The 13,109-nt window shown below is 35.8% G+C and overlaps 1 protein-coding gene across 6 annotated transcripts in view; it reads left to right on the forward strand.

Moving 5' to 3' along the window:
* The window catches only part of asap1b (ArfGAP with SH3 domain, ankyrin repeat and PH domain 1b), an 88,875-nt gene that overhangs the window by 31,653 nt on the left and 44,113 nt on the right, over positions 1 to 13,109 (forward strand). The gene's annotated exons all lie outside the window — the stretch shown is intronic.

Genomic DNA, 13,109 nt, shown 5'->3' on the forward strand with positions numbered 1-13,109 from the left:
CCCAGACTGAACGTTTAACGCGCTGCTATTTTAGTGTCTTGTAAGTGCTCATTATTTTTCAGCTTGGCTAGAATAAAGTGGGTACGGTTTACATGTGCCTGACGCACTGTCAATGAAGTGAATTATTTTAAGAACAGCCATTTCTTCCCTATCATTTTCTCTCTCTTTCCCTCCACTTCATTGCGTACCTCAGGATTTGTTTTTGAGGCACGCACTCGTTTTGGTGACGAGACGGTAGCGTGCTATTTTCAGCCTCTTACCTAACATGACTGCAGTTCTGACCACAGGGACAGATGTGAAGGGCTGAATTATTGATGACTTGAGTGTACTGCATTCATTTAAGTGCTTTATTTTAGTGCATGCAGTCTCAGTCATCCCCACATGCCATGAGAGAGCTGATGATATAGAGTTTTCTCATTTCCTGTTTTAATTTTGTCACTATTGCAGGAATTAGTGATGTGAACACCCAGCACAAACAATGATGTAAATGCTTCCAAATTTTGTAATTTATCATCGGTAAGTGCTTGAAAGAAACCCAGATTAAACCATTGAGTTATTTGCTAATTACAGTATGTCACTTTAAAGATGGGCAAAATGAAGATGACATCATTCATAGAAGTTGTCTTTACCAGACTACACATTTTCAAAATTGATTCTGTTGGTTTTCTAAACCTTAAATGTTCTGGTTGAATAATTTGGTTGGTTTTCTAAACCCTGTTTTGTTGTTGTTGTTGTTGTTGTTGTTGTTGTTCATCATAAATTCATCTCCTTTAAAGTAGCAGTGCTAAAAAATAATAAAAATAACTTTTTTTTGTTCAAAATTATAAACAAATTGAATATATCATCAATCCTTCTTCCAAAATGTGTTTTTGTCTAACCCTGATTCACTGTGGTTGGCCTATTATAAGTGTTTGTGTTTTAGACCTGATAGGATGGTTTTCAGAGGAAATGTATTGATTGGCTTTGCTTGGCTTTTCGGCGATGGAGAAAACTAAAGGATTTGAAATGTTGTAAACGCCACGCAGAGATGCCATTTTTATTACTCAATAGGTGGGTAAGGTATATTATTGAACGAATAAATTGCCATATATAGCAGAGTTCATTCTAAAGCGTTATGCATTGTGAAGGGTCATCATTTCATTACGGGTATAGCTACACTAACATCTTAAGCTAGTCATTGAATGGCTCCTCCCACTTTTAAAATAGCCAATAGCGTTCAGTTTACCTTAGTGGTACTTGTCAGCACCATGGAAGCGAATCCGAGCGCTGATGATACGTTAGATTCTAGAGAGCATTTGATTGGACAGAAGATGTGATGAGAAGCTGAACTCCGCAGTGCTGTCATAAAAAATTTGTGTTCCATTTTAGCGTAAATGAGAGACTGTAAGTTTTGAATGCTTATATCTCCTAAATGCGAATTTTGTCATTGTTTTGGAACACACAAGCTTTTTCATAACCTTAAGGCTAACATATTAATACTAAAAGCTAAAAAACTTACATTTTGATTTAAGGGTTCTTTAAGCCTAGTAGTGAATGTTTTATGAGCAGTAGGATAACCATATTCATCCGCACAGTCACACATAGCCAAAGCACAACTAAAACGATGTTCTTCCCCAAAATGCATGCAGTTTTGTTTTTTGTCCGCTAGAGGGCCAAACAAAGGTAAGTGTACCTTTTAAAGATAAGAAAAGAAAAATCTCACTAAAGTAGGTAATTTAATAGTCAACTGTTGGATTAGATGACCATTTGACCATCCTCCTGACCCATACTGACATATTTAATGTCCAATGGCAGTTTAATGAATTCATACTTTTGAGTTTATCGTCATGTTGCGAAAAATACACGGGTTATAACGTGGTGTATTTCCTTTCGGTCTTGCTGAACTGATGTTTGTCAGCGATGTTGGTTGGAGATGATGATACCTTGAGTCCTGCTGGTGATAAGACATCAGCACAAATACACGTCAGATGGTGATTCAACAGCCCGTTCAGAAATAGCTGCACCACATATTGTTCCTCCTAAAGGTCTCCTCTTCCTCAGTACCCATTTTCTGTCATTCTGTCAGCACTCAAATTAGATCCACCATCACATAAAGCTATCATCTGCGGAAATGCCAGATGTCATGCTAGGTCATGTAAGCTTTTGATGCCTCGCCAGTGTTTTAAAGAGAGAGAGATAGATAGATGGACCGACATAAAAGTCAGACATGTTTATCTCTTTCTACTTAATGCGTGTAATGCTCAGTCGGGATTTGACATGTTGCATGCTTGGATTTGAATGCTTTGCATCACACACATGCGCATACTTATTTGTCCTTAAAGGCATAATTTCACCCCAAAATGAACATTTTGTCATTGTATAAGCATTCAAGTGTCAACATGTAAGCTGTTATTTTTGTGCAGAGATGGCATACGGCTGTTGCTAAGGCTGAGACATCGGGGTTGGCATGTGGGGCGGCATAATCCATCCTCTCCGTTGAAATACTTGTGTGACATACATCCTTCAGTGGTGTTAGCCGAACAGCTGTGTTTGTCTGTGTGCATCTGATTATCACTGCCACCCCATGAGCCAGACAGATCTGCAGATGGGAACTCTATCCATGAGGAATATAATCCGGATTCAGGCATTCATAGTGAGGAAAGAAGGTCAGAAGGTTTGGCCTTGAGGATCAGCGTCGTTCGTGACCAATCCTGGACTGCGCCAGCCAGATGCAACTCACGGCTGGATGAATTAAAGGAATAGTTCGCTTCAAAATGAAAATTGTGGCATCATTTACTCACCCTCTAGTTGTTTCAAACCTGTATGAATTTCTTTCTTCTGCTAAACACAAAAGAAGATATTCTGAAGAATGTCGGTAACAAGACAGTTGATGGACCCCATTGACTTCCATAGTAGAAAAATAAAAATACTATGGAAGTCAATGGGGTTCATCATCTGTTTGGTTACCGACATTCTTCAGAATATCTTCTTTTGTGTTTAGCAGAAGAAAGAAATTCATACAGGTTTGAAACAACTTGAGGGTGAGTAAATGATGCCACAATTTTCATTTTGAAGTGAACTTTTCCTTTAAAGCCATTGCCTAATAGAAACAAGCAAACATTTGTTTATTTGATTATATCCAAGCAGACTCATTTGAGGTGTTGTTTTCATCTTGAAGCATTGGTGAACTGAGTTTTACAATGGCAAGAACCACTCGCATATCTTTCAAAAAGTCAGTAAAAATCGACTAATTAACTGAAAGTATCATGTCTTGCACTTGAAGTGTTTTGAGGTTTATCTCTGCAACTTTGGATGTACTCCTTTTTTTTTTTTTTTAAGAGGCTAATGGAGACCTGAGAGTGTGAAGTCAAAAGCATCTTCATCATCCCCAATTCAAAAGAGGAACATGTAAACACTTGATGAAGACAGCAGGGAAATCAAGAAGACTGACATTTCATTTTGACACCTGCTGAGTGCAGCTCATCTGCTGTTCCTTGTTGCCAGTTTTTTTTTTTTACATTTTATCACTGAACAAATTACTGCCACTGAACTTAACATGGTGTTTCACAGTAAGGTTGATAAGAAGGGGTTTAACTAAAATGATCAAGCTGGCAAATTGTAGCTGTCAATTAGCCAACAATTTAAATGGAAAACAAGACATATTACCTGCAGCAGGGACTTCCCATTTGTATGAAATTATTATTTTAATAATAATAACAATAATAATGTCCATTCTACATGTTGCTAATCTTCATTTTGGACTATAACTCTGCATATAAGAATATAACACTGCCTATATACTGTACGTAAAAACCAGTAAGGTATTGATTAATAATAACTCTCTCCCCACTAGTGTTTTTTCAAAAAAGTTGCCAGCCACCGCCAGCATTTTTGATAATTTTCACAAAAATGTCATGGTCCCCAGAATTATTTTGGTTTTATGAATATCTGAACATCCAATATAAATTTTTAAAGCAGAGACTCATTCTTTTGATACAAGTAAATACATCAAATTTTATTCTAGCTTCATGCATTCTTGTTTTATCAACACTTAAATGTAGGTATGTTTCATAAAAAAAAGCTACATTTCTAATAGAAGGCTAAGAACAGTGAAGACACTGAAAGCCAGACAATTCAGTCAGTGGCGGTGAAAGTAAATGATTTTAATAGTATTGATTTGTCCCTCTCAGTCTTTTCAGTGTTGTTAGATGGCTTGTTAGCATTATGTTTGGTTGGGGGATGCAGTTAAATCGTCTGCAGGCTTGCTAATGCTTGGGGCGTAAACAGTGTCCGCTAGCATTAGCGTGGCTTTCGGTATGAAGGAGGAGGAGGTTTAGCCCGAGGTCCTTCTGTGTCAGCCTCGTGCTGGATTTAGCATCTGGGTGGAGACGCTAGTGGTGACTGTTGTCACTTGCCTTGAGGCTTCACCACAGAATCCAGAAGCGCCAACTTCCTCTTTAAGAAAGCACAGCACAGCCTAGTTTAACAAGCTCCCATGGAGGATCATTCATGTGGCTCCTAGAGACTTGCTGTTGTAGCTTTAAAGCAAAAAAAGCCAATGAAGCCAATTGATCTTATATGTGTTTCACCATTAATCTTTTATATCACTAATGTGCCAGAGAATTTGGTTTATTTCTCAATGGTTACATCCCATTATGTTAATTTGTTTGTGTATGTGTAGGGATACACAATCAACATTTTTTGAGGAAATGTAGGTCACGCTGGTCAAAAGAGTACAGTTATATTTTGCACTCTACATTTAGTGGTTTAACAATGTAGCCGAAACCGCAGGTTTTGAGAAACGGTTTATAATGGCCTTATTCTGAAGTTCTGAAGTTGCAGGTTGCTAGTAATGCTTGTTTCTAGTGAAGCAGTGAGATTTTTATTTTATGTTTTATTATTATTTACAGTAATTCATTCATTCATTTTCATTCATTTTCTCTTTATTCTTTTCATGAAAATGCATTATTTGTACAAGGCACATACAATTCATTTGAATTTTCCTTTACATTTCCATGATCAGAAAGGAGCAGATGGAAGAATAATATTCTTATATGTATCTGCCCCCATTATAAACATAAATAGTAGATGGCATTAACATTGTTCCCTCCACCATCACCCAAAATGTATTAACATAAATAGTAGATGTCATTAGCATTGTTCCCTCCACCTTCACCCAAACTCCAACATATCTGATATTTGTTTAAACGTGTTGCAATGATCACATACAGTCCAAATCAATTGTTTCTTTTTATAACTCCTTTTAAATTCCAAAACATTTTTACAACTTTTTAAATCTTTCCTTAAAGAATTCCATGCTTTTACTCCAGCAACAGACAAACACATTTGTTTCAGGTTTGTTCGTGCTATTAAATGTTTGAAGTAATCTTCAAAGTGAAAGGAATGTATATACATTTATTGGTAACTTTTTATTTCTATTGATGTACTTTTTAAAGTATTTGTATATTAAATCTTATATTGTATATTGTGTATTTTTTTATTTTTTATGAATAATTAAATATTCATTCATTTTAAATTATGATTATATATTTTTTATTTTATTTTATTATTATATTGATATTTTAATTGTATTTAAACATTTATTTAATACAATTTTTGGGGGCATCTTTTGACAGAACAGATCTTGAGGAGTAAGCCACAAGTCATGTCCCTTTAAGAGCAAATGTGTCTTCATGGATAAAAATTAGTTAAACATTTTACACAACCTTTGCTTATGTAATATGTAAACACATTTCTGCTGTAAAATATTAATTTATCCATTTCTTCTGCATTTCACTAACGTGTCTAAACTAATAGAGCGTGTAGAATGAAGCTTTCTGTGTGATTTGGTGTTTAATCAGACTCGTTCCTCCCTTGGCTTTCCACTCGGATGTTCTCTGATATATATAGCTTTTGCAGTTTCAGTCATGGAAGCCAAGTAAACAGATATTCCAGCTAGGGATGTAAGCCACAACATGGTTGTTCATCTTGTGGTGTTGCAGAATTTTAATATTTTCAATTCTTCCTCTTTGTCATGCCATTATTGCCAGGGGGTTGTTGCTAACATGCAAATAGTGCCTATGGCCAACTCAAAGGAGTATTGTTAAATAGTATATTCATTTTTGCTGTAGTATTAACATTTGTATCAATTATCATGAAATTCCAATGGTAAAGGGAATTTTGTGATTTATTTTGACAACTGTAGTTGCAAGTACAATTTCTCCAGTAGTTTCTATGCAGCATTCTTCAGGCATAAATTGGAATCAAATTTAGAAATATCTGAAATACAAACCAGTTTAACCAGTGAAAAATCTGCTGGTCACCTCCTATCCATCTGACACCATCAAAGTTCACACACTCAGTAATTTCACCTCTATCTTCAGACAGGATGTGGTCAGTGGTCTTGTTGTACCAGCATGCCAATCTCCCTGGATACAAGTTCTCACTCCTGTCTTATATTTTCCTAATGCATCCAAAAATACTATTATAAAATGGATAGAATTGAATTGTGGTCCTGGATGCTGATTGGTCAATACATTCATGCTATACTAAAAGCCGTGATGAGATGTGTACTTCTCTGATCTATGACAGTAAACGCAATAGATGAAAAAGAGTTTAAAGGGATACTTCAACGATTAGCATTAAGCTTTGTATCAGTAGAAACCCGGTAGTATTTTCGAATGACCGTGCTTCCCTCCCTCATGTCCCCCTGAGACGAGAGATTTCTGTATTGTGTGTCTGAAAAAAAACCTCAGATGACGCAAAAATCGTAATTTAGCGTCATCGGAGGCTTTTTTGGCCAGAGGCTAGAGACTACAGCCAGTAGTAGGAGCTAGTTCCGCATGTTTTCAACCCGCCCATATCTCGCCCATATATCTGGGATCTCACTCACAGAATGTACAAATAGTTTCAGCCATCTTTTTTTGAAGCTAAGCTAACAGGCTCTTGCTCTATGGAGAAAGCGGAGTATTATGCTAACCACGATGGCGGAAGGTAGTTTTGAAGATGATATGGCAGAAGGGGATTTTGAAGATCTGGTGAGCGAATCCGATGCTCGTGGCTACCTGTATAGGCTTCACTGAAACAAGTGCATTCTGGGAGTAATTGTCTTTCATCCACATGAGCCAAAAATACATTTTCTGGCTTTTCTCAGTCTAGAAGGCACCAACTTCTAAAATAATTTCACATTTCTACTACATAAATGACCCAATTCAAATACACTTTCATCTTTCCAGCTGTGAAATATCCCTTTAACTATTTAAAGAGTGATGCATGGATGAATGCTCATTGTGTGTTGCATTAGACACAAAGTGGTTTTTCTGAAAGATCAAATATTTCCATTATGCATGGAAAATTCTAGCGCTGTTGTGTCCGTGGCACAAAGAGGGTGTTAGCGTCATGCCTGCTGCCATTTAAAGGTGCTCTTTTGCTTCTTCCTCCTGTGTTTCGCACTTGCACATGCACACAGATGCATCAGGCCTGAAACTTTTAGGCTGGAATGCAAGTGATTCTTCATAAAATCTATGTCGTATACGCCCATAACGCACGCAGCTCAGAGGATTTGGCAGTAACTTGGATGTTTTTCGTGTGTTCTTTTGAAATGGATGTTAGTTTGCCAAAGTAGTGGAAACATAAACGATAATTCATAGTGTCGTAGATCTTGGATGCTAAATACATTGTTTGCTTTCTTTGTCACATTCCTACATTTTTCTGTCAGGGGAGGTTTGCTTCCATTGTTGGATGAGATGTTAAATATGTATGGGACATTTTCTCTGGGTGGAGTGGTACAGGCTTTGGAGAAAACTTGGTGGACTTCCAGAGCAGGGACCTAGGATTTCCACGATTTGGAATACATGGAAAGAGAATCCAGTCATAAAAATAGAATTTTCTGTACAATGCGGACTATTGTCCATATTTATGTCCAATATAAAAAAAAATAATACAAAAAAAACTAACTTTGAAATCTGAAGTCTGCGTGTCCATGTGTGAATGAGCAGCGGAGTTTCATCTACTACTCATACTAAAGCACACATGATGTGACGCTTGTAGAGTTTTTAGCATCTGCCATTTCACTATACAGTATGATGAAATTAACATATGAACTTCATTTTTAGAGCTGCTCTAAGAGTCACTTCACAATCATTTCACCATTTCATTTGATAAACTATTGTCCAATTCACACAGAAACCAAAAGCTTCACTACAACCCGCCAAAGTTCAGTTTAACTTGAAGAAATTGACAAATATATTACTATTGTACAGTAGAATGTACTTCTCAACTTAATAATAAAGCAATTTATTGCAACATTTTATAAGGAATATCACAATATCACACAATTATGATTTCAAAGGGCCCTACCATGGTCTCTATTCAGGAAAGTCTGTACAGGGCTAAAGTCCTTAGTAGATTTTATCCCAATTTTAAACCCATTTTTATGCAGCAAAATTGAGTATTTTAGACTTAATTCTATGAGTTAAATTTGAATTAGGAATGCTGATATTAAACCAGTATTAAACTTTACAAATATAGAGTAAAATGAAAATTACAAAGATGAAAACAATGTAATAATGTAAAAAATAAAGTATAAAAAAACAATATTAAAATGCTTGCTGTTATTGAATATCAGAAATATCAAAGTTTACGTACCCTTACATTTTTATATTTTTTTGTTTACTTGGATGATCAATGACTTTTCATGTTCATATCTTATCTGCTTAGGACAAACAAGGGACTCGTGAACAACTATCACAAGACATAAAAACAATTGTTGATCATCCAGGTAACAACGCACAGTATTAAGATTTAAGTGAGTAAACTTTTGAACTGGTTAATTTGTGTAAAATTGTGGACTATATGGAAACATCTATCATATGAAAGTTTATTCAGGACAGTACTAAATAAAAATAACATGCAGTTATTATGATCCCTCTTATTTTGTTAGAATTATTAACATCTTGCTCATTCTGCAAGAGGTATGTAAACTTACGGGCATAACTGCAGGTCGGGTTGGTGTGTGTGTGTGTGTGTGTGTGTGTGTGTGTGTGTGACGGTATGCTGTCAGACTTGGGTTGGGTTTTGCGCACTTATTTCTAGTTTGGGAAGGAAATGCCTGCTCTGTGTTGACGGGATAAGAGTGTAAGCAGGAAACGTGGCAGCTTTCACCAGTGAACTTTGACATCAGTGAATTTGACCTCTTTACAGTTTAAACTTTGTGGTCAACTAAACATTCATTGGTCAAGAAATGTCATCTGCCTTTGTTTTGTCCTCGTTTTATTGTTATCTCTAGAAACCATACATTGAAATGTCACTAAATCATTTTTCAGAAGTAGCAGGACTATACTGTATATATAATACCATTATACAATTAGAAGAGTAGCCTTACAGTTTGGATATTACTAATTGGTCGTTGAACACTGAACAACAATATTTTTTTTTTTACCTTTACAATTGAAATAATACAAAATATCAAGTTACTTTCAGTGATGCAATATTTTCATAGATTTACATGCATCTAAGGTAAAAAAAAAAACACTTACATTTTTTCATAATATACACTGCAGCAGTTTGAATCCACTAAACCTCTCCTTTTTGAGAGAGTACTCTGCTCTGATTGGTCAGATGGCCCAGTCTGCTGTGTCTGGTCTAAAGCTTAAAGCACGTGTTGGAAGCGAAGCGGCGATTAGGCGTGTAAGAAAATATTGACACACTTGAAGATCACAATATTATGTTTGCCAATACTGTACTGATTCTCAAAAACACTGTATTGATTTGATATTCAATTAATTATTTTGTTTACATCCAAGATTCACAAAGCAGTGGCTTTGTGATAGAGTGGCTTCTAGATAGAAGTGTTGTTATTTCTGAATGTAAACTGTGACAGAAAGAAGTAGCGCAAGTGTGCACTGCTAACGTTAGCATTAGCAAACCCAGCTCACTAGTTTCCACCAATTCCACTATAAAGAATGCACTAAGATACATGATAATACCCTGCTCTACCTATTACCAAATCTGATTTTCAACTCCGGAGGAGGCTTCCTCAGCACTTGTATACACTGTGAACAGTATGAACACATATGAACAGTAATGATTGCATCGCTTCTATTCTATCAATTCAAGCACAAGGCCTCTTTCTTTGGAAGTGGATAAAATAGAAGAAATAGACAAGAAATATGTATAAATGCAGCCCTGTTTTTTAGGTTTATGCTAGCTTTAGCTGCTAATGCCATTTCAATGAGAATAAAAGCACAGAGTTTGTTGAATGTGCTGTTTGAAATCGCCCCCTACACCCTTTTTTCACTCCACTAATATAGTGCACTTGAAGGAGTGAATAAAAAAAAAAGTGAGCGAATTCGGACACTGAGTGCCCTGGAAGGCCTGGTTGTGCTTGCACTTTGATAATCATTTGAAAATTAGCAAACTGGCAGCCAGTCGAAAGTCGAGTCACCTTTATTTATATAGCGCTTTTCAACAAAGTTTGTTTCCAGAAGAAAATAACGTCATAGTCCATCTTAAGTAAGTTCAGTGATGTTTCATTTTTGTTGTATAAAGGTTATTAATTTTAGGGATGCACGATATATCGGCCACCATATCGGTATCGGCCGATACATGGTAAATTTTTATGTAATCGTTATCGGCCTATATATTAAAGCCGGTAAATAATGGATTATTTCCTTCAGCTGAGAATCTTAAGATGCGTACTGTTCGCCATGATGGTTTTGAATTGCTTGAACTATGATAGGAATTACTTCAAAAAAGCTAAAAACAGTTCAGTGCAACATGTGCAGCGCAAATCTGTTATATAGGCTACATAAAATTACAATGAGAACATTATAATTGTGTGCCTAACATGGCTTTAAATGATGAGACTTTTGTTTTTGTAATCAGGCTTTCAAAAATTATGTAAAAATTTGGATTTAGATTTAGCGTTTATCGGTATCGGCCAAAATGTTCATATCCCTAATTAATTTAGTCAATTTTTTTATATAGCCGCTCTGGAGAAAACCGTGATGTCATCGTCCAGCTCAGTTCAGTTTTCATATAATGATGTCAATGCAGGCAGTTCAATAATATTGTTGAATATTAAATTAAATGTCCCCAACTAAGCAAGCTAAAAGCCAATGTCGACTAAGGTGACAGTGGCAAGGAACCAAAACTCCATCAGTTGACAGAATGGAGAAAAAAACCTTGGGAGAAACCAGGCACAGTTGGGGGTCCAGTTCTCATATGGCCAAAATAGTAATGAAAAGATTTATCTTGAACTCTGTCATGGAAACCAGCCTGTATAAACCTTAATTAAACGATTTATTAATCAATCAAAAAAGGTATACATACCTGTATGATATTATGCTGTACCCATATTGAACCAGCGGTTTGGAAAATGGAGGGATGATTTCTGTCGAGAAGCGGGAATTCATTCGGCGTGACCCTCACAGTGCATTATGGGTATTCTCTAGCCGTTGTGCGGACATTGGTTGTAAATGCATTATTGTGTTGAATTGTGGAATTGAATGAGGGCACTCAAAAACATCCACTATGGTTTCGGACACCAAATGGCTATCCCCTAAATTTTTCCCTGTTTAGGGTATAGGGGCCGATTACGGACGTAGCCATTGTTTCCCCAGTATAGACAAACACTTATTTTCTAATTGGAAAGTTCCATGTAAAAATGTTCAATGTTAACACCTGCTTGTTCGCACAGGGATGATTAATTTGACTTTTCTAAACACTTGATTTTTTCGGTGTTCGATGATTAAGAAGTTGAAGGCATGGCAGTGTAATTTCTTCAGATGTGCAAACAAACGAAAGTTAACTTCTGATTGAATGTATGATGTAGATTTTGTGGTCCTATCTACAGTGAAATGGCAATGGTCCAAAACCCTGGTCTTCAGTCGAGTTTCGGTGGATGAATTTGTTAGAAAGTATTCATATCAATAACCTCATTCACAAAAGTGCACACACACCAAGGCATCTCTTCCTGTCATCTACTACTGTGTTGCTAGGGAAACTCTTCTGCACTCCTTCTGCAAAACAATGAAACTAGCAGGTCAGGTATCAGAATTCATTGAGAGGTGAAGATCTAAACAGGCTTTGTGTAGTCATGTGTTGTGTGCTTTTTGTCTCTCAGCCAAAACAGAGGCATGCCATCAGGATATTTTTAATTTCAGCCTCTGTGAGATGGGAATACTATACTGTACGCTCTGAAAACAAACATCTGTCACTTATTTAATTGCCCAATTTCCAGTCGGGATCATAATCGGATAAATGTTAGCTTCAATCAAGCTGTTGTTGAGTAAATTACATGTCCTTGCTCAGTTCAAACCAGATTATCATTATCAATGGGTTTAAATATAGATTTTTTTCGATTAATCTTCATTTTGAGTGATCCTGATATTAATTCTTAAAAAATTAATTCTGATGGATAATTTACTAAATCTGTCAGAGCAGTTATTGAATTGACAAGTTACTTTCAGTGATGGAATATTTTGATAAAATACATTTAATAGACAAATGTTTAGATTTTTACAAAACTACTATTCAGAAGTTTGGGGTTGGCAAGATTTTTTTAATGTTTTTGAAAAAAGTCAGATATGCATTGCTCACCAAGGCTCTATTCATTTGATCACAAATATAGTAAAAAACAGTAATATGTGAAATATGTTTTGCAATTTAAAAATAACCTTTAATTTTAATATATTTCAAAATGTAATTTATTTATATTATGGTGATTTGGTACCCAAGAAACAATTCTTATTATTATCAATGTTGAAAAGAGTTGTGCTACTTAATATTTTTGTGGAAACTGATACACATGATGATAGAATATAATAAAATAAATAAATAATAATAATTCTTACTGACCCTGAAATCTTGGACAGTTGTGTGAGCTATTGCACTGCATAGTCTTTTTTTCATATTTTTATATTCTTACCAAGTTAGCTCCCTGTATAATTTAAAGCATTGGCTGAGAGAATATTTATTCATATGCAAGCAAAATAAACATTATAATTGAAGTATAACAAATCTGAATTGTATCGAATTGAGAGCTTGTGAGTCAGAATCCAATCGAATCTGGAATCCAGTAGCAATAGCAGGCAATATGGGCAAATTGTGGCTTATTGTTTGCAGGAAGA

The sequence above is a fragment of the Leuciscus leuciscus genome, assembly GCF_965113295.1.
Source record: "Leuciscus leuciscus genome assembly, chromosome: 11".
NCBI lineage: Eukaryota > Metazoa > Chordata > Actinopteri > Cypriniformes > Leuciscidae > Leuciscus > Leuciscus leuciscus.